Source organism: Eptatretus burgeri, chromosome 9, assembly GCF_056783735.1.
Source record: "Eptatretus burgeri isolate ZD-2024b chromosome 9, Ebu_testis_v1, whole genome shotgun sequence".
Lineage (NCBI taxonomy): Eukaryota > Metazoa > Chordata > Myxini > Myxiniformes > Myxinidae > Eptatretus > Eptatretus burgeri.
In genome coordinates this window covers 16,275,356-16,303,274 of record NC_140969.1, presented here as the reverse complement: position 1 = coordinate 16,303,274, position 27,919 = coordinate 16,275,356, and the positions used below count along the sequence as shown (strand labels likewise).

General features: G+C 41.3%; 1 long non-coding RNA gene across 1 annotated transcript; it reads left to right on the top strand.

Moving 5' to 3' along the window:
* Positions 1 to 365: 365 nt before the first annotated feature.
* On the top strand, positions 366 to 27,919 carry LOC147019621 (uncharacterized). The gene is made up of 7 exons (XR_015061466.1): positions 366 to 597; positions 19,636 to 20,065; positions 20,157 to 20,587; positions 20,771 to 22,036; positions 22,578 to 22,693; positions 25,461 to 25,806; positions 26,038 to 27,919. It is a non-coding gene; the product is annotated as an uncharacterized LOC147019621 (long non-coding RNA).

Here is a 27,919-nt window from a genome sequence, read left to right as displayed (position 1 = left end):
GATTACAATTTGAGCACTGAAAATTGAGGTTTCGGTGCATTAAACTCAGAGCCTCAGGATTTTTCAGTTGGTCCAGAGCAGTTCATTGCTGCTTTCATCCAACCAGCCATCAAGATTGCAACAGGGAACCATGCTGTCAGCTGTCAAGCTCCTTCCTGGAGTGGCAGTTGAACTGACAGCTGGACATTGCACGAGTGGGCTCAGCAGAGATGATGATGTTATTGTTAAAAATCATCGACAAAACTTTTTTTGAAACCATGTGTGTACTATCCACATTGAATTGCCATGATTCTATGAATGCGTATCCATTTTTAAATGTGTGTACATCACATTTGTAATCTTATTTTGGTTTGTTAGGTTGAAGGACTCGAATTCAAGCAAAGCACACTCAAGAGTTTGAATATTCCAAGCCGACATTACTTGCCACTTTGCCTCGAATCGAGTCATGGGTCATTGATTTCTCAGAGACCTCTTTCCGCAAAGGAAGGTGGTAGCATTTTACCTGCCTTGACCTGAAGAGAGTTGTAAAATTCACCATGAAAATTAATAGAACCAAATTGTGCTGCAACTACAAACTGCCTGGAGATATTTGGGAAGGTGAGCAAGTATTGTGCATTTCCCATGACTGCGTATCTCTACTTTTGTTCACTTCTTGAATGAGCTAAGATAATGATACAGAACAAAAGCAGCCCACAGCAGGTTATGCACTGCGAGGTCAATCGAGCGCAACAGAGTTTAGGCCTCAGAAAACAAATTTTGCCATGTTTCAAATGCCATGTTTATGCAGATTTTGAAGGCCTCGGCTGCAACTCTATGTTAAACTTGAATAGAATGCAAGGCATACAAAGAGTATTGTGTAATATAAGCTTCCAACCAAATGATTGTGTTACCAATTTCAAATGTGATGCATTACTGACATTGTTTTCAGCCCAATGTCTGGACAGTTTCTGTATGTTGGCATGTCGGCTCAATTAATTGAAATGAATTACAATTGGCCTAAACTTAATGTGTGAAATTTCAACTGTTAGGATTTCCCTTCGGGGCCATCTATGAAGATAGTTCAAGGTTGATGTCGACCTTTATTATCCTAGAAATGAGGAATGTACAATGAGGTTGATGAACCTTCATGGTGTTTCCATGCTATACCTACTTATTTGTCCCCTCAATGGCATAGCACTTTTTTTTTCTTCTTTTTTGACATACTTGAGGCTCATGAAAGAGCTTGTACACTGAATGGATCAGGATGTCACAGGATGAAAAAGGAACAGTGGAGACGGACACAAAAGGAAGAGTAGAGAGAGGGGGGAAACACCAACAGCAGAGTTGAAGGCCAATATAGAGGGAGACATGGACAAACAATGGGTGTGGGGAGGAATGAGGGGCAGGAGCGTATGCATAGGGTAGACAATATTGATAAAGAAGGAAACTCCAAGGAGGGGAAACTGGAAATTTGGAAGGAGGGGGCATTGGGGTGGGGTGGGGGAGGGGCTAATGAAGGTAGACATGATCATGGTTTTGGATTGGGGACGATCTGAGATGGAGGTGAACTGCTGTCTTTAAGACCTGGAGAGAAGGATGAGATTGAAGAGAATGTGGAAGTTTGTTCGACAGGAGGGGGAAAAAGAGGAATGTATGAGTGTAGGTGAGCAGTGATCCTTGATTTAGGTAAGTTCACCAGAAGGGGATTGATGGTAGACCGTGTGAGCACTGCAGAAACTTGGGGGTGGAGGGCAGGAGGGGACAAAGCATGGAAAGAGCAGAGGTTGCCAGATCGGAAAGGAGGTGGTAGAGCACAGAGACCACCGACCTGTCTGCGACGGTGAAGTAGTAAGCCCATAAACTTAGCTTCATCGCGGGAGATTCCAATGATCTTGAAGGCCTTGGTTTACACAAGGTCAAGCTGAGCAAGATGTGAGGCAGGGGGGCATATCTTTAAAGCTACAAACTCCATACGTGGGGTACAGATACAACTTTGTGCAGGAAGTAATATGGGCTATGTGGCCGTGGCCTCCAAGACCATCAAAGACCAGCCCAGAGGGGGAGAGCAGTACTTCATCAAGCTGTGGATTAAATAAAGTCTTGTGCATGGATAGGAGCTCAGGTGTTACAAGGACGGACTTTGCACTACGGTGGATGCCCAGTCAGCATCTGGCTTTGGAGGCCAACTTTGAAATATGGTTTGCCCAAGAGAGATCATGGCTGAGAGCCAAGAGTTTGAGGGACTGAACTTCTTCAAGAGGGTTGTTGAGATAGTGGATGGGAGGGTTTGTGGTATGATCCTTTCCAAGAGAGAGAATGAGTGTGTGGTATTTCTCAGGGTTAAAAGACATATTCCAAGTGTTAAAGAGTAAAGTTGGCTGTGAATTCCATTAGCAGACAGCTTGTAGAGCAATGTGGGATGCCAAACTAAATCAAAAGCTTGAGACACTTCCCTGGTCTCATGTCTGATATTGAGGGCCTACACCATTGTTGTGAGAGTAGAACCAGCATGTCCATAGTAGAGTAATCAGGTCTGAATCCGAATTGATGATCTGAGATGAGGCTGTTGGAGAAAAGGAATGATTTTATGTCAACTGTGATGATGGATTCTATGACCTTGCTGATAATTGGAAGTAAGCTAATGGGTCTGCAATTAAGGGGATTTGTTTTTCCACCTTTTTATGTGGTGCTGTGATGTTGGCTGATTTCTAAGCAGATGGAAGAGGACCTCCGGTAAATGACAGGGTGAAAAGTGCAGAGAGAGGAAGTGCAACAGCAGCAGAGCATGTTTTTAGGACACATGAGCGGATTCCATCCAATCCAGTTGCAGAGTCAGAGTCATGGAAGGGTTTGTAGAGTAGAAGCTGTTCACCCCTACCTTACTTTACCAGGAACTTCTCCACCTTCTCAGTTGCAAAAGACGCAGTGTCCTGGAGCAGTTGGGTATGACTGGGAAGGGTGGGTACAAAGAGAGAGGGGTTAGGGATAGAAGATTTGGAAACAAACACAGAATTGAGGCATTCGACCTTCTCACGACTGGACTTTGCTGTGGTTCCATTTTAAGTGAGGAAAGGGGTGGAGGATGAGCAAACGCACTAGACAGACTTGACGTCACCAGGTTTTATAGGAGGGAGACAAGTTTTGAAATTCTTCTTTCTTCTTACATCTTCATGGGACAATTCTCACTCCCATACAATCAGGCAGTCCTTACACAGGCTAAATGCACTCTTAACCTTTACTGCCCATGTCACATAGTCTTTGTTTGGATACCTCCTAACTCTTTCCATACATTTCAAGCTACTTTTATCCTTGTCTTCACAGCCATTTCTGCCTCCCACCTCCCCAATGATATCAAACATGTCTCATAAATAACAAATGTCTTCCATTTTCAACTGACTGCACCATCTAAACACATGACTTCCTGAAAGGCATGTACCATGAGATTGTGAAGATACTATCCTGAGAATTTCAGCTCATATGTTCTTGTTCACAAGGAAAATCAATGATGCACCTCTGTTTGATACCACCGAGCTGTGACTGTTGGCTGCCATCTTGGTTTTATTCAGACTGCTTTGAGCATAATTGACGTCATTTCCTGCATAACTTGCTTGGTTGGGGTAGACTTTGCTTGATCTCCTCCTCTTCCCCATCAAAGGGGTGAGATCCCATGGCACCAAGCTTCTGCCTTGACTCAACCACGATATTCCCCCACTTCCCTTTGTCCTCAGCCAACTCTCTCCATTCTCCATCCACCCCTACCTTATGGATATCTCTCCTCACACAATCCTTCCATCTCAACTGCGGTCGACCTCTTTTCCTCCCACCTTGCTTCCTCAATCTATCCGCTCTCTTTGCTATTTTCTCTTCCCCCATCCACACCAAGTGCCCAGCCCAACTCAGCCGGCATTTTCTACTCTCCCCGTCAAACTAATCTGCACTCCAATCTCCTCCCTCAGTCATCAATCCTCATTCTATCCACCCTCTTCACTCCCGCAATCCTCCTGACCCAGTTGTTCTCGCAAATCTGCAGCCTCTGTTGTTGTCTCTATGTCAGTGCCACCATCTCCAGACCATAAAGGTCGGCCAGCATTACACACAACATTAGAACATTGTCTTTCAATTTCCTTGATGTCTTTCTGTGTGCCATTACTCCCTCCACCCTCCTCCATGCATTCACACCCACCTGAATCCTCCTCTGCACCTCTGCCTCCAACTTACCATCCCCAGTCGTTGTTCCTCCCAGATACTCAAATCCATTTCCATGCCTGATCTCCTTCCTCTCTAACCTGATATGACCATTATTGATAAGACAGACTACACAGTGTGGTACATTACTTTTATACCTTCCTGTAGAGGTTTAACTCATGCTTGAGATTGGATTATGAGATCGACATCCTTGATTATCATTTTGATGTGATGCAAGGTATCTCATTTGGTGTCCGATGCAAGTCACCACATCCATATGGCAAGAATTAAGTTCAATCTTGTGTGTGTGTGTCAAGCATGTCATGATCCCAAATTGTCCCTTTCCTTCCTTCTCCCTATTTTCTTTTCACTGACCAAGAGGTTAAATACTCCCATCCTGAAGTTAGAAAGCAAGGCGTTTCCATGGACCACTACTAAAAAGGTGCACTTTAAGATGGTCATGGGATTTATCCAAGTTTACAGCACCAGCCCTGAACAGGAATGTTTCCTCTTGAATTGATTTATCAGCAGAACAAAAGGGTCAAAATAAAAAGTGGAAGCCTGACTTTAATACCAGATAACACCATGGACGTAACAATGCTGAAAGCATAAAAAAAAACCTCCAATGGCAGAAGTTAGAAGGAAGAAAAGGCAAAAAAAAATGAAATCTAAATGGAAAAATAAATTAATAAATAAGTGAAGACAGAAAAATACAACAGAAACAAAAGTAGAAAAAAAAACTAAAGGCAAGCAAAGGTCACATTGTCTAGAGACCTTGTGGGGATGGAATTATTTTCCAGTTTTCCCTCCTGAGAGTTTCCTTCTATATCCAGCTCATCCACGCCATGCATCCTCTACTGCCCCCCATTCCTCCTCACACCCATAGTTTGTCCAAGTCTGCCTCTATCTTGGCCTTCAACTCTGCTGTTGGTGTTCCCACCCTCACTCAACCATTCCTTTTGTCCTGTTGTGTCTTGATCCGTTCAGTGTTTGAGTATTAACTCTTCCGTGAGTCTCGACAAGGTATACAAAAATATATATACATATATACAGTGTATAACAGTTTTGTAATCAGCTCGTATTTTACATAATTGGAATAATGGTCTGTAATTCACAGCAGCCGAGCTTTGAAGTGAGAGATAGGGGAAGGGAGAATGTGAGTGGGGGCATGGGTGGTGTGAGAAGGGTGAAGGGGTGGTCTTAAGTAAACGTATTACTGTAAAGTCAAGAATAGTCAGGAACACAAAAAAAAAAAAAATTAAGAAATGCATTTCATTCGTTGGGTATTTCGATACGAGAAAGTGTAAAAAGAACAAACAAGAAAGCTTGATGGTATGAGCATTGGGACGCACTAATTGCTTGAGCAATATCTTCGGAAATCACCCGAATCTCTCGTATGTGTTTTAATGTTTCCCACTATGTTGTGGAGACAAAAGGAAAGTATTGCAAGCAAATTGACCAGAACTAACCAAAACATTATGGTGAGGCATAATGGAGTTAGAGAAAAGTGATATCTGATGACAATTGAATTGCTGGGGTTGATAGACATCTTCCTCTCATCCAAAGAGCCAGATATCCCAAGGCAAGCCAGAACCAAGATAACTGGGAACTCGGAAAGAACATTGGATACAGCTGTTGGCCAATAAATTGGGTTTACGGCTAATACGCCCGTTGAGTGCATGAACACCATACTGCAACACCAAACTGAGCAAATATTTCCAAATACAATGCAGCAGACTGGTAAACCTGATGGCTATCATAGAACAAGAGCCCCTCCTATTCTCTTTCGCCATTGATACCAATGGTACTCATCCTCCGAAAGTATGCAGGTGCTTTCATTATTTTACTCATAGTTGCCTTTGCACTCTTTCACATCAGTTCCTAGGCCCGAAAGCAAAGGTTAGCAAGGTTCACTAGTGGAAGTTGTAAAGACGATTCTCTTGTGAGAGGGAATAAAAGTGCAAGAAAAGGAAACGATTTGATTGATTGAGAGAGAAATTAAAGAAATATAGACTTGTTAGTTTAACTGCAGGTGTGAGGAATAGGTTATGGATATTAATTATATCTCGCATGTGAAGTGAAAACTAGGGTTAAGCAATTGGTTCACTTCTGTCTGTCTGTCCTTCTGTCTTCAAACATCGGTTTATGATCAATAATGGTTTATGATCAAGTAACAACTTCATGTCAATTGAATGTTATATTTTGAAAATGAATCAGAAAACAAACCTGTAGTTTTGAAGTACTTCGGCTTGGAATTCGTCCCGATCGCACAAGCGCAGAGAGGAGAGAGATTTTTTTTTTTTACTCTGTCTTTCTGTCTGGCAGTCAAACAAAATTGAAAATAATTCCAAACAGGAAACGCACTGTTTTTGAGGACGTTATAAAGGACACAAACAACATTAATTGTTTTGGAATTAAAATTAATCATCCGTTGAATTAATACCAGGTGGGGTTGACTCTGCCTGTCATCCTCCTGAGGTCAGCAAAATGAGTGCCAGCTTGCTGGTATCCTTTGTCTGAGTGGCAACCCATCCAGGATTGTACCGAAGAGCGAAGGAGACTGCTTAGGCAGCACCAATGCACTACACAGAGTATGGTCCTCACGGAGAGATGGATGGAAGGTCCATGCCAGAATGAGCTAACTCTGTGATGCAACACCCTGTCTGTGAGCACCAATGTGCTGCTTTTATTCGGGCATTGATTGAGAGATGACAACACTGTCATGTTGATTGAGAGATGAAATCGAAGAAGAAAACATTCATTTGTAAGGAAATCTTAATGTTGCCTTAATATATGATGTTTGCAGAAAGAACACAAACAGATTGTCGATGAAATCTTCCACAAATAGCGCTGCCATGCATTTGACTTCCAGATATTTCGTCCTTGAGAAAAGACTTGACAGTAAAAAATCTCGCCGACAGAACGTTACAACCACTGCCTTGTTGTCAGCAGCAGTTATTAGTGTGAAGCCTTGAAACGTGGATGTGACATTGGCAGTGACAAACACTGCACCGGTTGAGATTGTTCCATAAAATTGGCTGGTACTTAACACCTACGCAGATGCCATCCTCTCTTATCAAATGGAATTTAGAATTGACGCTGATTAGGTAACTGTGTCGGTTTTGGTTTATGTCCAATATTTGTGCATTATTAAATGTTCCTACTTTTGTTGGTGTTGCTTTCATATTACCTTCTGTTTTTTTGTTTTGAAATTTTAAAATGAAGACTCTATTGAAGTCTCAGTGGCTTGTTCACTGGTTTCAGCAAAATTTCCCATCTTTGGGAATCATGCTTTTTAAAAGGGCACTGTCATGTTGTTTTTAATAATAATTTCATTTTCCACTATGTTGTTGGAACAGTTCCTTGTGTCTCAGGCTCATTCATGTGGTAGCCGTACAAGCATTTCATGCAGGAGAAAGATGGAATAATAAAAAATAATAATAACGAATGCCCTTTCGTTGCAGAAGGCATTCACATGTGACGTAAACTTGTTTATAAGTGGAGAAGCCGCTGCCCACCTAGCAACCACACTGTGAGCGAGCAAGCAGTGTAACTTGGTGTCGAGGAATATCTAAGAAAACTAGACTCCTGGTTACCCACGGTTTAGGCAAGATTTTGTAATTTGTTCAAAGTAATGGCGATCCCCCTTTGCTAATAACACCGTAGGATCTTTAACGTCCACCAACGACCAGTGCTGGCAGACAGGTAACTCCAGCACGTCTTTCCGATGGACGACGCGCACATTGACAAGGGATAATAAGAACCTTGGTGCAGGAGGAGGCAATTCAGCCCATAATGCGTGTGCTTCACCGACACCACATACTATCACCCATCTAAATGCAAACGACTGACAAGGCCTACCAATATCCATGCACCCCTTTATCTCCAGTGCATCTACAGTAGGTACCTATCTCATGCCAATTTAAACTTATCTACTCTTTCTGCTACCATGACCTTTCTGGGGAGACCATTTGGCATCCTTCCCCGACCCTGAACCCCAGGGGCTATGTATTATTTTTACAGACTAAAACCTTCCCGTCACACCACCAGTACAACCATCAGTTTTCAACTCGTTCCGTCCAGCAGTTCAGGAGCGCAGACAAGTAAAACATACAAACAAATACTTCTCAAATTATACCGCCGTATGATAAAAGTTCCACGCGTATTCATATCCAGTACGATTGTCATTTCAATTTTATTGCGTTTCGAGGCAGATCATTGGCAAGAGGCAATTCAATTTGATGCAAAAGTTTTAAAATCAGTCCAACATGATATACAGTGAAAAACACAGCTCCCAGTTCCTCTTTAACCGCATCACGTGCTGTGCGTGTGATTCTTCTGAACCATGTAATTAATGGTGTTGCTCCAGTTGAAGGCTGTTCTCGGCTTGTAAGGGGCTTACGAGTGCAGGTGTTCTGTTGTTGTAAATGATGTGCTGTTGGTGATATGGCTCGGTTTTTGGGGGGGGGGGGCAAGTGGCTTTAAAAAAATATATAATTGGCTTTTCTTGTGTCCTGTTAATTACTGGATTTGTTTGGGTTTTCAGGTCGTGATGTTTCACATCTACTGTAAAGATAATACCCCCTCTGATCTATAAGAGAGAATCATTGTCGACAAATGACCTTTTTCACAACAAACAATTGTCATTTACAATTTTTTTTTTCTTTGAATGTCTGTATTTATTAAGAAACATATCCACACAAGACATTTTAATGTCTTTAAAGGAGTTTTATGAATGCTTCATGGAAGCAAATCGTAGACGTTATCATAACGATTCCATAGTAATGATTGAAGGCAATGAAGTATGTTTTGACCTTTCATTCCTGATGTTCATGCGCACGTCGGTGCTGCCGAAGCAGTCTCGTGGCAATGAATACACCAGGTGGTTTGCCGTTGCCTTTCCCAGTAAAAGATCAGGGCAGGAATTTGCTATTTGGCCAGGGTTCTGGCACACATTAGTCTACTCTTGTGAAAGATGGTGGGATATTTAATGTCCATTATCGATTGCTAGCAGATGGTACATTCCGAATCATGTCTTACAGAATTGTACTGGACGAAACAATGCAGTGCCCTGTCCGTGATGCACCAGAGTGACAGCTTATAGTAAGTCAGGAATCAAAGCCAGACTATAAAGCTCAAAAGTGAATGTGCTACTTCCAAGCTATCCTGCTTACTCATGTAGCCGACAGGAGATGATCCCTCCAAAGTTGAATCTTGAGTTACTTGAGGTGGTAATCCTGTAGTCCAAGAAGCATTTGTTTGCGGCTCAGTTCCAGTATTTCTTTAACTTCACATGAAACGTAGACACATCCTTTCTTCATGATAATGTGTCCTTTGCTTTCTGTCAACTTCAAGTTTATCTATCAGTGATGTTAAACCATTGAGTTGCTTCCTGCTTGAAGTTGTATTGATGTTGGAAGTCCATGTTTTATGCAAAGCTTGTATTCATGTCCCACTTTGATGGACTTTAAATGCTGAGGTCACTGTTTCTCTTCGAAAGCTATCTTTATGGCTTGGAAATGTATGAGCAACATATGTTTGCAAAACAACTGATTCAGCTGGTAAAAATGCACTTGAATGATAATACCTCAACACAATACTGTATTTTCTTCACAGACATCAAAAGTATTAACCTGCGCATTGTCGGAATATTGAACGAGGAGTCAATCGAGTTCAATCCACAGGTACCATTCTTTCGAGATGGTGACTACACTGCTGATGCAGTGCCCCATGGAGGTTTCTTTAGGAATTTGCTCAGGGTGCCGGTAATAACTCATCTACTCTTTTGATAAAGATACCGTGGGATCTTTGACGTCCACCAGGCCAAGTAATGCGAGCGGACCAGATAACCAGCTTGATGTCTATCCGAGGGACAGTGAGTGCACTTTGTGTTGTAAGACCCTGCCTGCAAAATACCAACCTGACAGTTTATCATCAGGTCAGGAATCGAACTCGTACTAGACAACCCAAAAGCAAGTGTTCCATCTTACCAGACATTCTACCACCTACTATTTCCTCTGAACTGGTGTCTTGCTTAGTCCTGTTTGAAATACATCCCGTGGTTAAAACATGGAGCACTTTTGTAAGCACCACAATTTTTTTTGTACACAATAAGTGTGAAATGTTCAAACTCATAGGCTCTGTAAGTAAGCATGCTACAGAATCGAATTTCATTTCATTGCTTAAATTATACTCCCCCAACCCCAAACATCCCTCTCCCTCCCTCACCATTATTTGCCCTCATTGGACTTAGTACGAAACGGGGGCTTATGGATTTGGTCTAGATTTTTATGTCCATGTGTGCATGCATCCGCAACCATATCTCGAACATGTATGGACTGATTTCATTTGTACTTGGCACAAAGACAGCACATGATGGTGTACATATGCCCATAATTTTGTTTGACAATGCGATCAAAGATGGCCGACTGGCAGCCATTTTAGCTGTAAATAAAAAACCTGGTGTCGGACATGTCCTCAACCATTTCTGGGACATGCATTTACCAATCTTGTTCAAACTTGGCACACAGATAAGGAATGATGGTCTACATATGATATACATCTGGGTTTTTTTTGGAGATCAGATCCAAGATGGCCGACTAACGGCCATTTTAGTTGTAAAAAAAAAACCCGATGTTGAACACATCCTCAACCATTTCTCGGACATGCATTTACCAATGTTATTCAAAGTAGGCACACGGATAGGGAATGATGTCTTACATATGCATGTCATTCTTTCTTTTCGACAACAGATCCAAGATGGTCCACTGGCAGCCATTTTGTTACTTGCATGTGTCCCAAACCATTTCTCAGACATGCATGGTCTGACTGTTCAAACTTGGCAAAAGCACAGTACATGATGGCATACACGTGCACTTTATTTTGCGATAACATTAAAGACAGCCAAATGGTAGACTAGCAGCCATTTTAGTTGTACGTAAATATGAGCGAGCCCTTTAACTTCGAACAGCAAAATTACTAAAACAACGGGGGCTATGACATTTTATGTCTTTTTTACTTGGTCACCAAAATGTCTTCTCCTTTTTGTTGTTCTGCTCCGCACTTTCCCAACCCTCCTTTTATCTATTTTCACCTCTACCACTTTTCTGATATTTTAAAATGTTACTCTGTTACCCTAACTGTTCCATTTCCCTCAGGGTATGTTTATGGCCCCAAACTGTTTTTATATGTTTATCTTTGACATTATTATACCGTTAATATTATAGGTCACAAGAAATTATCTTGTGGAACCATGTCCACACCTTTGTTTGAATAATGATTGTTGCCTGTAAATTTCTGCATCCATTTGCAATGAGAGTATAGGTTGATTGTTTCCATTCATTAACTTTACCAGTGAAATATTAAATTGTACACACACACACACACACACACACACACACACACACACACACACACACACACACACACACACACACACACACACACACACACACACACACACACACACACACACACCTGTTGTTAAAGCTGCCAGCAAAACATTTCCAAAGACAAAAGTGCATTGAATACATCACACATGAAACTGAAACAGCAACAAATACAGCCCCAATGATTGCAAAAAAGACAAAAGAAAAATATAAAATGAAATATCAACAGATATACACCGACAACGACAAAAGAGCAGGAAGATTTTTTTTTTTAAAGAGTTGGACACATTGGGCATAGACAATCAAGGCTCTTTTGAATGACTAAGAAGAGGACAGCTCAATTTGGATGAAGAAAGAGTCACCATCAATGCCCAAGACCAAGAACACTACACGAATGGTGTATGGTGGTACTGAGTCAATCGGATAGGTGTAGGCTGCAAAGCAGAAACAGAAAGTATGAACCACCTCCTATCGGGATGTAAAGAAAACTCAAATGTCCAAACAGCTGTACACACAAAGGCACAAAAAGGTGGACAACTCGTGGAAACAAAGGCACATCTCATGGAAACTTGAAGCAAAAGCAATCATTGAAAACAAGGAATTGACGCTCACATATGACTGAATGATCCCATCGAGCATGACTATAGAAAAAGCAATGTGACCAGATATATTACTGAGCCACAAAAACGAATATATGGCATTGTTAATTGCGGTGTCAGTACCCAATGATTTTAGCCTAAACAATGAAGAAATCAAGAAAATGACCAAATACCATGATCTCAAAAATGAATTGAAAAAATCTTGAAAGCTGAAGAATGCCAAAATTGTAGCATTAATCATTGGAGCAACGACAATGATAAAGAAGAACCTCACAGAGAACTTAAAATCCATCCTTGGGAATATCACTACAAACGAACTGCAGTTCAAAGCTGTCTGGGGCTCGCTGACGATCCTCAAAATAGCCCTTGGAATAAAACTTTGAGAACAAGAAAACTTCACAAATTGGTCCATGATTTGTGACCGCCCTTACTGAAACGGAGGTGGATACTTCAAGACCTGGGAGGACGCTGTTCCACTTTCTGACCTTCTGAAACCCACATATGGAGATATAATGAATAACACACATGCACACGCACACACAATCCATGAGTTTTTGTGGGGATTGTGAACCCAAATGGAGAGAGATGTAATGCAGGCACAATCATTATTTAAAGAAAGATGTAAGATTGGTTTCACATGATAATTTCATGTGACCTTCCCTCCATCCTTTTGCATTGAAAAAATATTTGTATTACTTGTTTCTGTACTTTAAAAAAGGAAGAATTTACATGTTGGGGAATTTTATTTTGATTGCACTATGAAACATGCTATCGTTAAAGCTGCCAGTTGAACATAAACAAAGGAACACAAAGGATGTGAAGACTAACCTTGAAGTGGACAGACTTGAAAATGTTTTTCTGTTTTCCATGCATAATATTCCACCATTAACCACACCCATATAGGTGTGATTGGCCTTCGGCCAATTGTGTCGCCATGGGGCCCAGATTTTTGTAGCTGTCAGTGACGATTTGCAAGAGCTTAATGAGTGTTATTTGATGTGCAATCCTCCACAGATGAGTGGTAGGTACTTTATATGTTTATAAGTTTGTATCTTGGTGGATTTTTTTTGGAGCCTTTGTGTTGCATTTAACATATGGAGTGTCCATGCCATCCCTGCAAATGAAGTCAGGAAGTCCAACCGACTTACTGATGGTATCATGTCACTTTGGGTTTGGAAGGGCCATCTCTGGTTATTTATCATGTCTGACTGCAATTCCACCTCTAACTGGTGTGCAGCAGGGCAGAGACAATACGGCCGTGTGGCGGACAACAACTGTTAACAGATTGTGCAGGAATATCTGATATGTGATGCTATCTGTGCCCTGCTGCTTCCTCAATGTAAATATCTACAGTAATAAGTGTGTGTGTGTGTGTGTGTGTGTGTGTGTGTGTGTGTGTGTGTGTGTGTGTGTGTGTGTGTGTGTGTGTGTGTGTGTGTGTGTGTGTGTGTGAGTGTGTGTCCTCCAGAACTCTAAAACTCTCAGTATTCCTTTCACTGAAGTGACGGGTGGTATTTGCTGGTATCTAATATATAAAGCTCTTTCTAAAGACCCAGTCACACCTTGACGTTTTAGCCAGCAATGGTAACGTATTAAAATGTATGTAAAACGCTGGCTGACGTTGAACTTTTGATGTTTCTTTTAAAGATTCGGACGTATTCATAACGACTTGGTCTTATGCATAACGTATTAGAAACGGACACAGAACGTTTCGTTGTGTTATAGATAACTTATATCAACGAATGCTGAACCTGTTGTCGGCCTTCACAACCTATGCCCAACGACAGTCTAACTTATGCATAGCGCGCTGCACGCATCGCCGACGATGACGTGGCGTAGGTTGTGAAAAGGCTGCCGCACAACGATTCAAATCATAACCGCCGCAGAAATGGAAGTGTCAACATCGCAGTCGCACCTTGGCGATCTTGCCAGCGTATGCCGACCTCTGAAAAATGCATCTAAAACGCTGGCGCACGTAGAATACGGAATGGGTAAGTTTGGTATGCGTGAATAGAATGCTAAAGGCCCGGTCACACCTTGACGTTTTAGCCAGCGATGGCAACGTATTAAAATGTATGTAAAACGCTGGCTTACGTTGAACTTTTGATGTTTTTTTTTTTTTAAAGATTCGGACGTATTCATAGCGACTTGGTCTTATGTATAACGCATTGGTAACGGACACAGAACGTTTCGTTGTGTTATAGATAACTTATACCAACGAATGCTGAACCTGTTGTCGGCCTACACAACCGATGCCCAACGATAGTCTAACTTCGGCATAGCGCGTTGCACGCATCGCCGACAATGTCGTGACGTAGCCTATTAAAAGGCTGATGCACAACAATTCGAATCATAACTGCCGTAGAAATGGAAGTGTCAACATCGCGGTCACACCTTGGCGATCTTGCCAGCGTATGCCGACCTAAGAAAAATGTGTCTAAAACGTTGGGGCACGTCAAATACGGTATGAGTAAGTTTGGTATACATGAGTAGAACGCTAAAGTACGCTATCATACGTCGTAGTAAGTAGAGTACGTCAAGAAATTTTAAACATGTTCAAAATTTTACGACGTACTCGGCATATGACACACGTTCCGCATGCGATGGGGATAAGTTTTACACACAATATGTGGACGCTTACACACGTCCACAAAGGCTACTTATAAGCTACTCATAAGTCGAAACACGTCACGGTAATGTCTTTTTTACGCGAAACTTATTTCTAACTTATGTTTGACGTGCTTTGAACCAATTCTTTACGTAGTCCCAACACACATCGACATATGTAGACGTATTCCAATGACGTCTTCCGGTCGACAAAAAAAAATAAATTAACGTGTTTCTAGCTTACAACTGCCATACAAAGACGTGTTCCCAGCGGTTTTGGGAATTGGTATATAAAAATGCTGCTCATAAAAGGGGAACCCAACAGTGTTTTCGAGTCCTTTTTGAGTCGATGTCCATGTCAGCAGTAACAGTATCAGTATTAGTATCAGTATTAGTATTAGTATTAGTAGTAGTTTGTTCATGTTGGCAGTAGTAGGTGAGTGTGAGGGGGAGGGTGTGGGTTATGATGGATTGTCCTTGCATTTAACGATTTAAATGATAAACTCAACGATTTAAATGGCTGCAACTCCACTATTGAAAGTAGACGCTTGCGCTCAACAATTGGATTTTTTTTACACTCAACGACTTTTAAACGGTACCACTCAGCTATTTTCATTGTTTACAATGAACGATTTAAATTGCTGTCACTCGCCTTTGTTTTTGACGCTGGGGTTTGGAAATTTGAAGCGTTTCTTCTGAACGTGTTAAAACGCTCAAACTCGACTATTTTAAATAGACGCTGCCGATGGACAATTGGAATCATAGCCAAGCTAGACATCGAAGTGTGAACATCCTCGTCATGCCGAAGAAAAGTTTGAAGAATGCTGCAAATAAGTGTCCTGGCCGTGGCCGTGGACGCTGACGCAAGGATGATCCATTATACCGACGTCTTTCAGCCTATGAGTAACTTAAAAGTAACGTCTGTCGATGTGTGGCAACGATCGCGTAACGTGCCAACAACACGTTAATCATAGGTTAGAAATAAGTTTCGGGTACGCTAAACATTACCTCGGCGTGTCTCAACTTATGATTAACTTACAAGTAGCATGTGTTGACGTCTGTCAACGATCGCAGACTGTGCATACAACTTGTGGCCAGCGTAGCGGAACGTGTGAGTCATACGCCGGCATACGTCGTGAAATTTCAAGCATGAAAAAATTTGAGGACAACCAAAAAGTACAACGTTTAAAGCCAACGTACAACGACGTATGGCAGTGTTTTTCAGCGTGCTCTCAATGTTATCAAAACTTATCCATAACGTATTCAACGTGTGCCAGCGTTTTAGAAAAAAAATTCAAAAATCGGCATACGTTGGCTAAAACGTCAAGGTGTGACCGGGCCTTAAAGTACGCTATCATATGTCGTATTAAATGGAGCTCGTCTTGTAATTTTAAACATGTTGAAAATTTTACGACGTACTTGCCGTATGACACACGCTCCGCATGTGATGGGAATAAGTTGTACGCACGATATGCGATCGTTGACACACATTGACACACGTTACTTGAAAGGTACTCATAAGTCGAAACACGTCAAGGTAATGGTTCGCGTCAGTGTTCCAGACTCCCGTTTTTTTTTTCTTCGGTATGACGGTGTTCAGTGTGCAGTGCGGTTATGATTTAAATCGTTGAGCGGAAGCCTATTAATTATATTATATTATAACCGCACTAGAAATCGAGTGTCAAAATCACCATCATACCGAAGGAAGGAAGAAAAAAAAATAAAACCAGGAAGTCTGGAACACTGACGCTAACCATTACCTTGATGTGTTTCGACTTATGAGCACCTTACAAGTAACGTGTGTCGATGTGTGTCACCGATCGCGTAACGTGAGTACAACACGTTACTTGTAGGTTAGAAATAAGTTTCGGGTACGCTAAACATTACCTCGATGTGTTTCGACTTATGAGTAACTTACAAGTAACGTGTGTCAACTATCGCGTGACGTGCCTGCAACTTATGGCCAGCGTTATGCGGAACGTGCGAGTCATACGCTGGCATAAGTCTTAAACTTTCAAGCATGGAAAATTTGAGGACAACCGAAAAGTACAACGTTTAAAGCCAGCGTACTACGACATATGGCAGTGTTTTTCAGCGTGCTCTCAAAGTTATCAAAACTTACCCATAACGTATTCAACGTGTAGCAGCATTTTAGACAAATTTTCCAAAAATCGGCAAAAGCTGGCTAAAACGTCAAGGTGTGACTGGGCCTTAACCACTGATTCACTCACTCACTCACTCACTCACTCACTGACATAAATGATCCGTACCTCTCGGTTGACGTAGAAAGCTGAAATTTTGTGGGTTGATGGATATCAAAGCTGGAACACTGGAAAGAATCACGGAATCATCAGACAACATCTATAAATGAAAATATAAATAAATGAAAAAAAAAGAAGAAAATTGAAAAAATGCAGGTGAGAGACCTGAGACAATGGGGAAGCATGGAAATTTTAAGTGCCGGACGTTGAAGCCGATACAATGGAAGAAATTACAGATCCTCGGAAAGCATATGTAAATGAAAATATAAATTAATGAAAAATCAAATGCAGTTGAGTGACCCGAAACAATGGGGAAGTGTGGTTCGTGTGATTACACAACGTGTCAGCACATCTACCTTGTGTGTATATGTATATACAGTAGACTAGGCGTAAGTCGGCAGCGTGTAACTCGTCACTTCGCCTAAGTCGGCAGCATCAAAAAGTCTCGAATTTATCTCATGTTAAATCCCTTTGAATAAAGGGTCATCTCTCTGTAAGTCGTCATCTCTAAGTCGTCACTTCATCTAAGTCGTCAGATGTTGTTCGTTCTCGCGTAATGGAAACTCAAGTAAATTACCACTCCAAACTCGTCACACGGAACTGCTGCCTCATGAGAAGCCCGATTTCATGGAATCGTGATGCTCGCTCAATGGTTTACACCATCAGTGATAGGCTATTTATAACTGCGTACACACGTTGATCGCACTGCAGGCAGGACAATGGCGACGAAGCGTAAGCTTACAACTAAAACCTACAAAGAAAAATACGACATTATCCAGTTTTGCGAGGCAAACCCACTGATGAAGAAAACAGCCATAGCTGAGAAGTTGGACATCAAACGGCAGACATTGAACGATATCTTGAAGAATAAGGGCAAGATATTTGGACAAGTGGAGAAGATCGCGAGGCCGGTGGGAAGTGTGAAACGCGTGAAATGTGTGTCCTTTGAAGATGTCGATGATGCGCTCATCATCTGGTTTCGGCAAATGTCGGCTCAGCCAAATATTCGGTTTCGGCCGATTAGGCCAATACTGTCTTTCGGTGGAGGATTATCCAGGCAACATCAGGGAATACAATGACCAGTTTGAGTCCTTTCTCATGCACCAGATGCCCAAGAGTTTGAGGCAGTCAAACATAACGGATTACTTCGCGAAGGAGTAAAGGATCGATCGAGCTTAGTGTTGAAGTCCGATCATGGTTTTATATTGACTTGTTTAGAATATTACCGCACTCACACATAGGCATTGGGTGGTAATTATCACCACGATGACTGTGTGTCATGTAATTTGTCACCATACCATCACCGATGGTATATGAGTTGTCTTACAGTTGTTCATTATCTTTACTTTTGCTAAACTGATTCATGAATTCCATCTTTGCTTGATCACTTTCCAACTCACCAATGAACCCCACCTATGCCCTGAGGATTGCGTTTTCCTTTTGGTACAATAGCCGGCTCTCACACATACGTGTCCAGGCCATGCGCAACTTCATCCTTCACCCCACAGTCATCATGAATGTTTGCATACGCTGATATGCGTAAGTCGTCACATTTCTAAGTCGTCAATTTTTTCTCGGTCCCGATGGTGACGACTTACGCCTAGTCTACTGTCTATATATATATATATATATATATATATATATTTATATATATATATATATATATATATATATATATATATATATATATATATATATATATATATATATATATATATATATATATATATATATATATACACACACACACACACACACACACACACACACACACACATATATATATATATATATATATATATATATATATATATATATATATATATATATATATATATATATATATATATATAATTAAAAATATATAAAGCTCTTTCTAACCAGAGACTGACTGACTTACTCTCTGACTGACTCACTGGCTGATATTAAAGTTTGAAACCTTCAAAAATAACCTCAAAATAATTGGCTGGTTGATTATTTTTACATTGTGGGGTATGCCATGCTTCCCCATTGTCTCAGGTCGCTCACCTGCATTTGATTTTTCATTTATTTATTTACTTTCCTTTATTTATATTTTCATTTATGGATGTTCTGCGATGATTCTGTGATTTTTCCCGGTATTCCAGCTTTGATGTCCATTAGCATGCAAAATTTCAGCTTTCTCAGTCACCTGGAAAGTACCGATCTTTATAATAGTCAGTGAGTCAGTCAGTGGTTAGAAAGAGCTTTTCTATTATACATATTTACAGTATATATATATATATATATATATATATATATATATATATATATATATATATATATATATATATATATATATATAGTTCATGTATATAAATGTACACTATCCTAAATATACATACATATTGCTCTGTTTGTGCGGTAGATGGAGGAATTTCATAGAAAAGGTCGGATTGTAGAGAGTTGCTTGGTCCGTAGACATTTAGGAGACATCTCAATGTAAATTTAGTCGAGAAACTGTGAGCTTAAGTGTTGCGTGTCACCACACGGGGGGGGGGGGGGGTGGTGCTGTGTTAATTAGGTATGATTTCACGATAATTATTCACAGTCTGTGATTACACCCGTGACCTTTTCCTATGTTTTTGCATTTCCAAGATGGCGATAAAAACGGATCATGTACTTAAAACAACAACAACCGAGTGGCACTTCCAAGCAGGCAAGAAACCCCACCTCCAGGAATGACAACAAGCAAACCACGCCCCTGGAGTGGATGATTAATGGGCTTGACATCAGAGAGAGAGAAGAGAGTTAGGTTCAGGAACGGGACACGAAGAAGGAGCAAGACAGAAGTGAGTGAGGCAAGATGGCAGGTGGAAGAGATGGGCATTATGGCTGGCTTCCCCTCGACACGGTGAAGAAGGCTGCATGATTCTCATGTTCATGCTGAGGTGAATTGGCTCGCGTGATGCAGCAAGATGCTGGCCATTGACTGTTGGCTGGGTCGGGTGAGACCGTTCCTCGAAGCCTCTTGTTGTGCCATCGGGGAAGGAGTCGGCGCCATTCTACAGAGGAGCGGCATCAGCAAGTGCGATCAATGAAAGAAGCTGCATGGTGGTGTCTGAGCCCTGATGTTGAGTATCACCACCTGAATTGCCTCCTGTATATTTCCCACCCAGAGAGCGGCTGGGCGCCATTTTTGGGCACGTTTTCCCGTGCAGTGACGACGCGGTTTGGCGAACCCCAAGCTTCAGAAATTCATCTCTGGACACACAGCTAAGTGCCGGGAAAAAGGGAAGATTTTTCTTTTATTTACTCTGTCTCCTTGTCTGTATTTAAGTCTGTGTGGAGGCACCTCAAAATTAGATCTAGTTTGACCTCACATTCCTTTTTTATTATCACACTTTGAATTGTTGCCATTGTAAATATTTGATTTATTTTCATTGGACTCCCGCATTCATTTAAGTTGCTTGTGTTGTCTACTTGTCGTGGGTTCGAGTATAAACTCATGTGCCTCCGTCCTTGCCGCCCTTCCTTCCCACACACACACCATGATCTCCAAGGATCACATGCTTGACTCCAATGGAAAACTGTTCGCCTATCCGTCCAGGTAGGGACTAACCCCCTGGACACGACAATACGAAGTCCGTCTAAAAAGTAACGGGAATGAGCCTGCTGTGTGCTCCACTTGCACAACTTGAATGAACGGGTTGCGTCACAGTCTTTCACAACATTCCAGCAATATATATGATTGGTGATTGTTGACTGCACTCATTGTGTGATTTTTTTACAGGTCGTGCTTTACACGTTGTCGAGTCTGAGTCGTCGCGCTACTATTCCTGAGCAGAGAGCCAATCTGAAGTTTTTTGCCAAGCTTGGCAAAACACCTTCCGAATCCTTCGCAATGCTGCAGCAAGTCTACAGGGAAGAAACGATGTCACGTACACATGCATTTGAATGGCACAAGAGGTTCAAAGAGGCACGGGAGGAGGTTGAAGATGATCCACAGTCTGGAAGACCTTCAACAAGCAGAATGGCGGACAACATTGAGCGTGTGAAGCAGATGGTGTGCACATATCGTTGATGATTGCTGAGGAACTTTCCATCAACAAGGACACTGTCTGGAGCATCATCACTGAAAATCTCTCAATGCGCAAGGTGTGCGCAAAGATGGTCCCCAAGCTGTTGTCTGAGGACCAGAAACAGCAAAGAGTCACTGTCTGTCAAGACATTATTGAACGCCTCTGGGACTATCCAGACCTGCTCGGGAGAGTCATTACTGGCAATGAATCGTGGATATTCAAATACGATCCCAAGACCAAACGGAAGAGTCGTCAGTGGAAAAGTCCGGCATCACCAAGATCAAAGAAAGCAAGGATGTTGAAGTTGAAGGTCAAGGTGATGCTCATCACATTTTTTGACATCAAGGGCATCGTCCACTTCAAGTTTCTCCCACAGGGTCAAACAGTGAATCAATACGTGTACAAGAAGATCTTCCGGTGCCTCATGAGATCAGTCCGGGACAATAGGAGGGATCTGTGGGAGAACAACGCCTGGGTGCTCCACCATGACAAAGCCCCTGCTCACAGTGCCCTAAGCATCCGACAGTTTCTGGCGGAGAGATATGTGCCAACTCTGGAGCAACCCCTGTATTCGCCAGAGTTTGCCCCTTGTGATTTTTTTTCCTATTCCCCAAGCTCAAGGGGGTGTTCAAGGGGACCCCATTTCCTTATGCGGAGGTCATCAAAAGGGCTGTGACGATGGAGCTCTGGAGGATTCCAGAAGAAGCCTTCCGGGGGTTCAGCGAAGCATGGAAGAAGAGGATGGACATGTGTGAGATTGGAGGGAAACTATTTTGAAGGCGACAAGCAATGATTTCAATATATTTTTTGGAATAAAATTTCTGTGAAGTCAGTCCCGTTACTTTTTAGACGGACCTCGTATAGTGATCTATGCCACATCTAGTAGACCTGAAACAAGGGAATGAGAAGGTGGTTTGGCCTCTATGGAACCATCTTCCAGCAGCTGTTCTGACTCACTCTTCCCTCCAGGACTCCAAGTAAGCAGTGTACCACTATATCATGCCATCGTCAATTCTGACCCATTATCTTTATTACCCCATGAACCTTTCCTAACCTAATCATCTTATTTGCTACCTTCAGTGTTTCTTCCCCTCATCGCTTTCCTCTTTTCCTGTGAGTTCATTCCTTTGATGTTTGTCTCACTGCCGGATTCCTTACTCTTCCATGAGCCTCGATCTTGAATAGTAAAAAATGGTTCTGTAGATAATCAAGTCGATGTGCCAATTGCACAATTGATTGAGCATACAAGGAATCACAGACCAACATTTCGTTCAATGTCTGTTAGCCTATAGTAATCCAGCAGCCTTTGTGCCTCAGCATGCAGGCAATTCGATCGACAACAATCATTTTACTTTGATTACATCGACTGTTTCTGCCAAATAACCTCGCAGAGTATTGCAAAGAAAAATACTTCATAATGTACTTCTTATCTCTCGAAAACGTTTTGCCTTTGTTGTTTATCCTGGAGTTGACTTGTGTGGCATTGTGTCTAAATGCTATCTATAACTTACTTTGCAGGATGCCAATTGGAACATCTCACAATGGTGTCGCAGTTGCCTTGAATGTCACAGTCAAATAAATGTTTTCTTTTCTCTCAGAGCTGCAATCTACAATCTCACTTCAAAATTCCGTAGGTGAGATTAGTAGTTTATTTCACGTTGTTTATCTTCTTACAGACTATCATCCCATAACATATGTCAAGAAGAAAATTGTTTACCTTCTTATTTATAACATATATATATATATATATATATATATATATATATATATATATATATATATATATATATATATATATATATATATATATATATACTCAACTGTTCAAAAGTTAAAGAACACCCCCATTTTTCAATTTTTACTGAAATTTAAACAGTTCAATTCCAGTGAATAACATGAAATGGTACGAAGCTAAGTGGTACGAAGCTAAGCTAAATACTTCGAGCTGCAGGTTTGACATGTCGAGTGGCAGTAAGAAAGCCATTGCTAAGATGGCAAAATAAGAAAAAGAGGCTTCCCTGGGCCATGAAGCACCGCCAGTGGACTACTGAAAACTGGAAAACGATCTTATGGACCGATGAGCCTAAATTTGAAATCTTCGGTTCATCACGCAGGGTTTTTGTTCATAGCCGAGTATTCGAAAGGATGTTTCCTCATTGTGTGTCACTAACTGTCAAACGTGGAGGAGGAAGCGTGATGATCTGGGGCTCTTTTGCTGGATCCAAAGTCGGCGACTTGCACAGAGTGACTGGAAACCTGAACCAAAAGGGCTACCGCAGCATTTTGCAGCGCCATACAATACCCTCTGCTCTATACCTAGTTGGTCAGGGGTTCATCCTACAGCAAGATAACGACCCAAAACATACCTCCAGGCTATGTCAGAACTACCTCAGAAGAAAAGAACAAGACGGTAGGCTTAAAATCATGGAATGGCCAGCACAGTCTCCAAACTTAAACTCCATCGAGCTGGTTTCTGATGAACTGGACAGAAGGGTGAAAGCAAAGCAACCTACAAGTGCAACACATTTGTGGGAACTTCTGCAACAGTGTTGGGAAGAACTTTCTGAACAATATTTGATTTCCATTGGAGAAAGAATGCCACGAGTATATTCGGCTGTTATATCTGCAAAAAGTGGCTACTTTGATGAGTCAAAAATTTAGATTAAATTTTGTTCAACAAAACGATTCCATGATTTATTTTTTACCTGCAATTGTTTACTTGTTTCCCTGCTTTAATTTCAGAGTACATTGAAACATTAAACTGCTTAAATTTCAGTAAAAACTGGAAAAATGAGTCTGTTCTAAAACTTTTAGACTGGTGGAGTGTGTGTGTGTGTATATATATATATATATATATATATATATATATATATATATATATATATATATATATATATATATATATATATATATATATATATATATATATATATACTGAAACGCAAAAGAAACTTACCACTTGTTTGAAATGTAATAAAATTGTAACAGTTCAAAATAAAACAAACCAACAATTGCTAATTGAAACATTGGCATTTTATTGATGACATGTCAAATTTTTGACCAAGATACACCATCTCATAAGTTTGTTCTACAGTACAGAACAGCACAGGGTGCAATGTCAGACCCTTTTCAATAGCGTGTGTGGCCACCATTGTTTTGGATACAGGCAGTGCATCATCGACGCATACTGCCTACCATTCTTTGGATGGATTGCTGCTGGATTCTGTCCCACTCAGTCCTCAATGTCTGAAGCCATCTGACTTAGGACCATCTGCCTGTCCTGCCATGCAGTGGTGACTCTTGGCCTCCCTGATGGAGGTCTGTCATCTGCAGAGTTGTGGAGGGTGTCGCTGTCCACCAGGGCCGATATCGTCTGGTGTGAACAGCCAAGGCGACGTGCCACCTCACGGTAGCTCAATCCGCCTTGCAGTATGCCCAAGGCACACTGCCGTTGATCCCTTGACAATCGTGGCATGTTGATTGAAATGCCCATTTTACACTGGCCTTTTTAAAGCCAATATCAAGATATCACGTGCAGCTCATTAAAATCATCCCGTACCCCTTGGCTAATCACTGACAGTCAAAACGGCTGTTCACCAGCTGTGCTATGAAGAGACCATTGAAGGTTCAAGTGACCATCCATGACGATTTTGTCTGACAGTGAGGACACTATTGTCTACAAATAAGTTCACACATTTACGACACGCAGTGTTATTCTTGATATTTGAAGGTTTAAAAGGTGGTAAGCTTCTTTTGCGTTTCAATGTGTGTGTATGTGTGTGTGTGTGTGTGTGTGTGTGTGTGTGTGTGTGTGTGTGTGTGTGTGTGTGTGTGTGTGTGTGTGTGTGTGTGTGTGTGTGTGTATGTATATATATATACACATATATTATATACAGTATATGGGAAAGCAATGGCAAACCACCCAGCATAACCCTTGTTAAGAAACTGCTTTGTAACAGAGTATGGTCCATCAGATACTGGATATATGTCAGTATATAATCACGATATTTCAAAAAGTTATGGACGGGTTTTGACAAAACTTGATGGATGATTTGGGTATGTGATAAGAACAACCAATTAGATTTTGGTTCAGGTCCGGATCCAGATCTTACCTATCAGCAGGATAAAAAACGTAAACTGTTTAGCCTGGCAGAGTTATGCACTCTACTGAGTGCTGTTCTAGTGTTACGCAATGATTGGTTGTCATGCCAGAGCAATTGAGAAGTGCTAAATCTGCAGAAACACCATGAATGTGTAGGTGGTGATACCGATGTACTGTGATGAATGTGTGGTGAATCAATCCTCTGGCTTCTGGGAAGGAAAAAAACAAATGAAGAGTGTATGGAAGTGAAAGTCCACATTAGTGAAAGCAACTGATTGCAGCCCAACTTCATGTTTCAGGAGCTGTATGCAAGATCTAGAGTATGATGTGCAAAACTGGTACAGTTGACAAGACAATTGGCAGAGCAAGGAAGCACAATCTCTCGAAAAGTGATGTCAAGTACTCCGGTATATTCATTACATGATATTTCCAACTATTCAGGACAGTTCTTGTTATTGGCCTCGCTCAAAGTACGACTGTTAACGTTTCTTCAAGACCAATGAGATGCATATTGATGCAAAGTTGTCTTAATGGATGAGTGGCGACCCAAAAGCCTTTGCTGGTGAGAAGAAACCAACCAAAAAGGCTTAAATGAGCAGCAGGAATGAAACAGTGGGATGATCAAATGTGGAATCAGGTGCTCAGGTGAGTCATAGTTTGAACATTTTGGAAATATTCAACTGTGGTTTGTTCGAAGGTTGACCAGGGAGCATTATAACAGTCAGTGTATAACAGCTAGATTGAAGCATGAGAGTGGATCAATACAAGTGTGGGACTGGATCTGAGCCGAGGGTGTAGGTGATTGATATAAAATCGAAGATACACTGACTGCCGACAGTTACAGGCAGGTTCTGATCCATCATGGCATCCCCTCAGGAACGCTTCTCATTGGGTGAGGATTCATCTTTCAGCATGATAATGACCCCAAGCAAAGAGGACCTGGAACTTAACGAGGTTTATGGAACACTCACAAAAATGCCTTAGCCTGCACAAAGTCCTCATATGAACATCAATGAGGCCATATGGAGTTATTCGGGTATAAAAAGAGACAAATGGAAACCAATAATCTTGGATGAATTGTGGAAAGTACAACGAGATGCTTGGAAGAACATACCACAACCATGCATCGATGCACTGCATGGGAGCATGAAAAGAAGGTATCATGCCCCGTATCACGCAATGGGCTCACAGAGCAAATGCTCGTGCACTGTACTGTAGACGTATTCATTTTGTTTTTGTATGTTGTCTGTCATAATGCATTATGTATGTGTATAATATATTTTCACTCTGATTTTAAAGCTGTGTTTGTGTGTGTCTTTCAAAGTTTTGCTTTTTATTGGGAGCTGTATCGTGAACAAACACCGACAGCATAATCACCTTTTGACGAGACCCCCTCACAGACATCAGAATCACTTTACATGTGCTGTATACAATCATCCATCTATAACCTAAGCCATGTGCAAGTCCTACCAATATCCAACATCCCCTTTATCTTCGAGGTTTCTTGATAGATAGATATTTTTCCATTTATACCTATCTACTTTTTCTTCTGCCACTACCTTTCCAGGGAAATCATTCCATGCTTTCATGACTCTGAGTGACCTGCCTTACTACCATCCTGACTCTCCTCTTCTTGATTATAAGTATGTGGCTTATGGTCATGTTGATCATCACTGTCCATTCTGTAAAACTCTTATCCACATATGTGTTCTACACCCTTTAATATATTAAAAATCTCCATCAGATCCCATCGTAATCGCCTCCTTTCTTATGTAGAAAGTCTCGTTTCCTTCAGTCGATCCTCAGATTTTAGCCGAGATAGCTCCAGAATCAATGTAGTTGCTCTGCACTGCACCCTCTCCATATATTCCAGCTATCCTCAGAACCCTTTGTCCTTCTTCAGATGTGGCAATCAAGACTGTACACATTTTTCCAGATGAGGCTTCAATAAATTCCTGCACCAAGTTAACACCACCTCTTTTGATTTATAATTTATCTCCCGATAAATACAGTCGAAGACCCTTAGCTTTACCTATAGCTACCTTGCACTGTGCTTACCCTCAGAAAATCTCACGAATAGTCCCAAGTAGGATAGACGATCATTTCCAGATGGAGGGTGATTGTAGTAGTTTGGGTGCATTTGGTGATAAAGTTAATTTTCAGTTCGATTCGATGGAAATTTATGGGCCCACTGAAGCTGAAAGGCCTGATAATACAATTGTATTTGTGCAGTGAAAACTGTGCAGAATGATCGGGTCCTGAATTGATGAAAAACGTTCCATTCGTTTTTGTCCAGTGAAAGGACCCTTCAAACCCTTTTAGACCCTCAAGGATCGAAACATCTCAAGGGTCTAAATGGGTCGAAAGTGTTGAAAGGATTAAAAGGAATGAAAAGATTGAAATGATCTAAATGTCTAAAGGATACATAGGGGTTTAAAGACTCATAAGGGGTCCAAAGAGGCGATGGAATCGAAGGGGTGTAAAGGGATATAATTTCAATAGTAGTTAGGGTCCAAACAGTCTCAGGGGTTTCAAGGGTCTAAAGGATCGAAAGGATAGGGCCGAACAGTTGGATGGGTCTAAAGGGGTTGAAAGTGTTGAAAGTATTGAATGGGTCTTAAAAGGTCTAAAGAGGTCTATATAATCTGTCTAAATGTCAAAAAGGTAAACAGATTAAAGGATCTAAGGGTTTAAAGGATCATAAAGGGTCTAAAGGTCAGTGGGATCTAATGGGTCTAAAGGTCTAAAGGTTACGTTT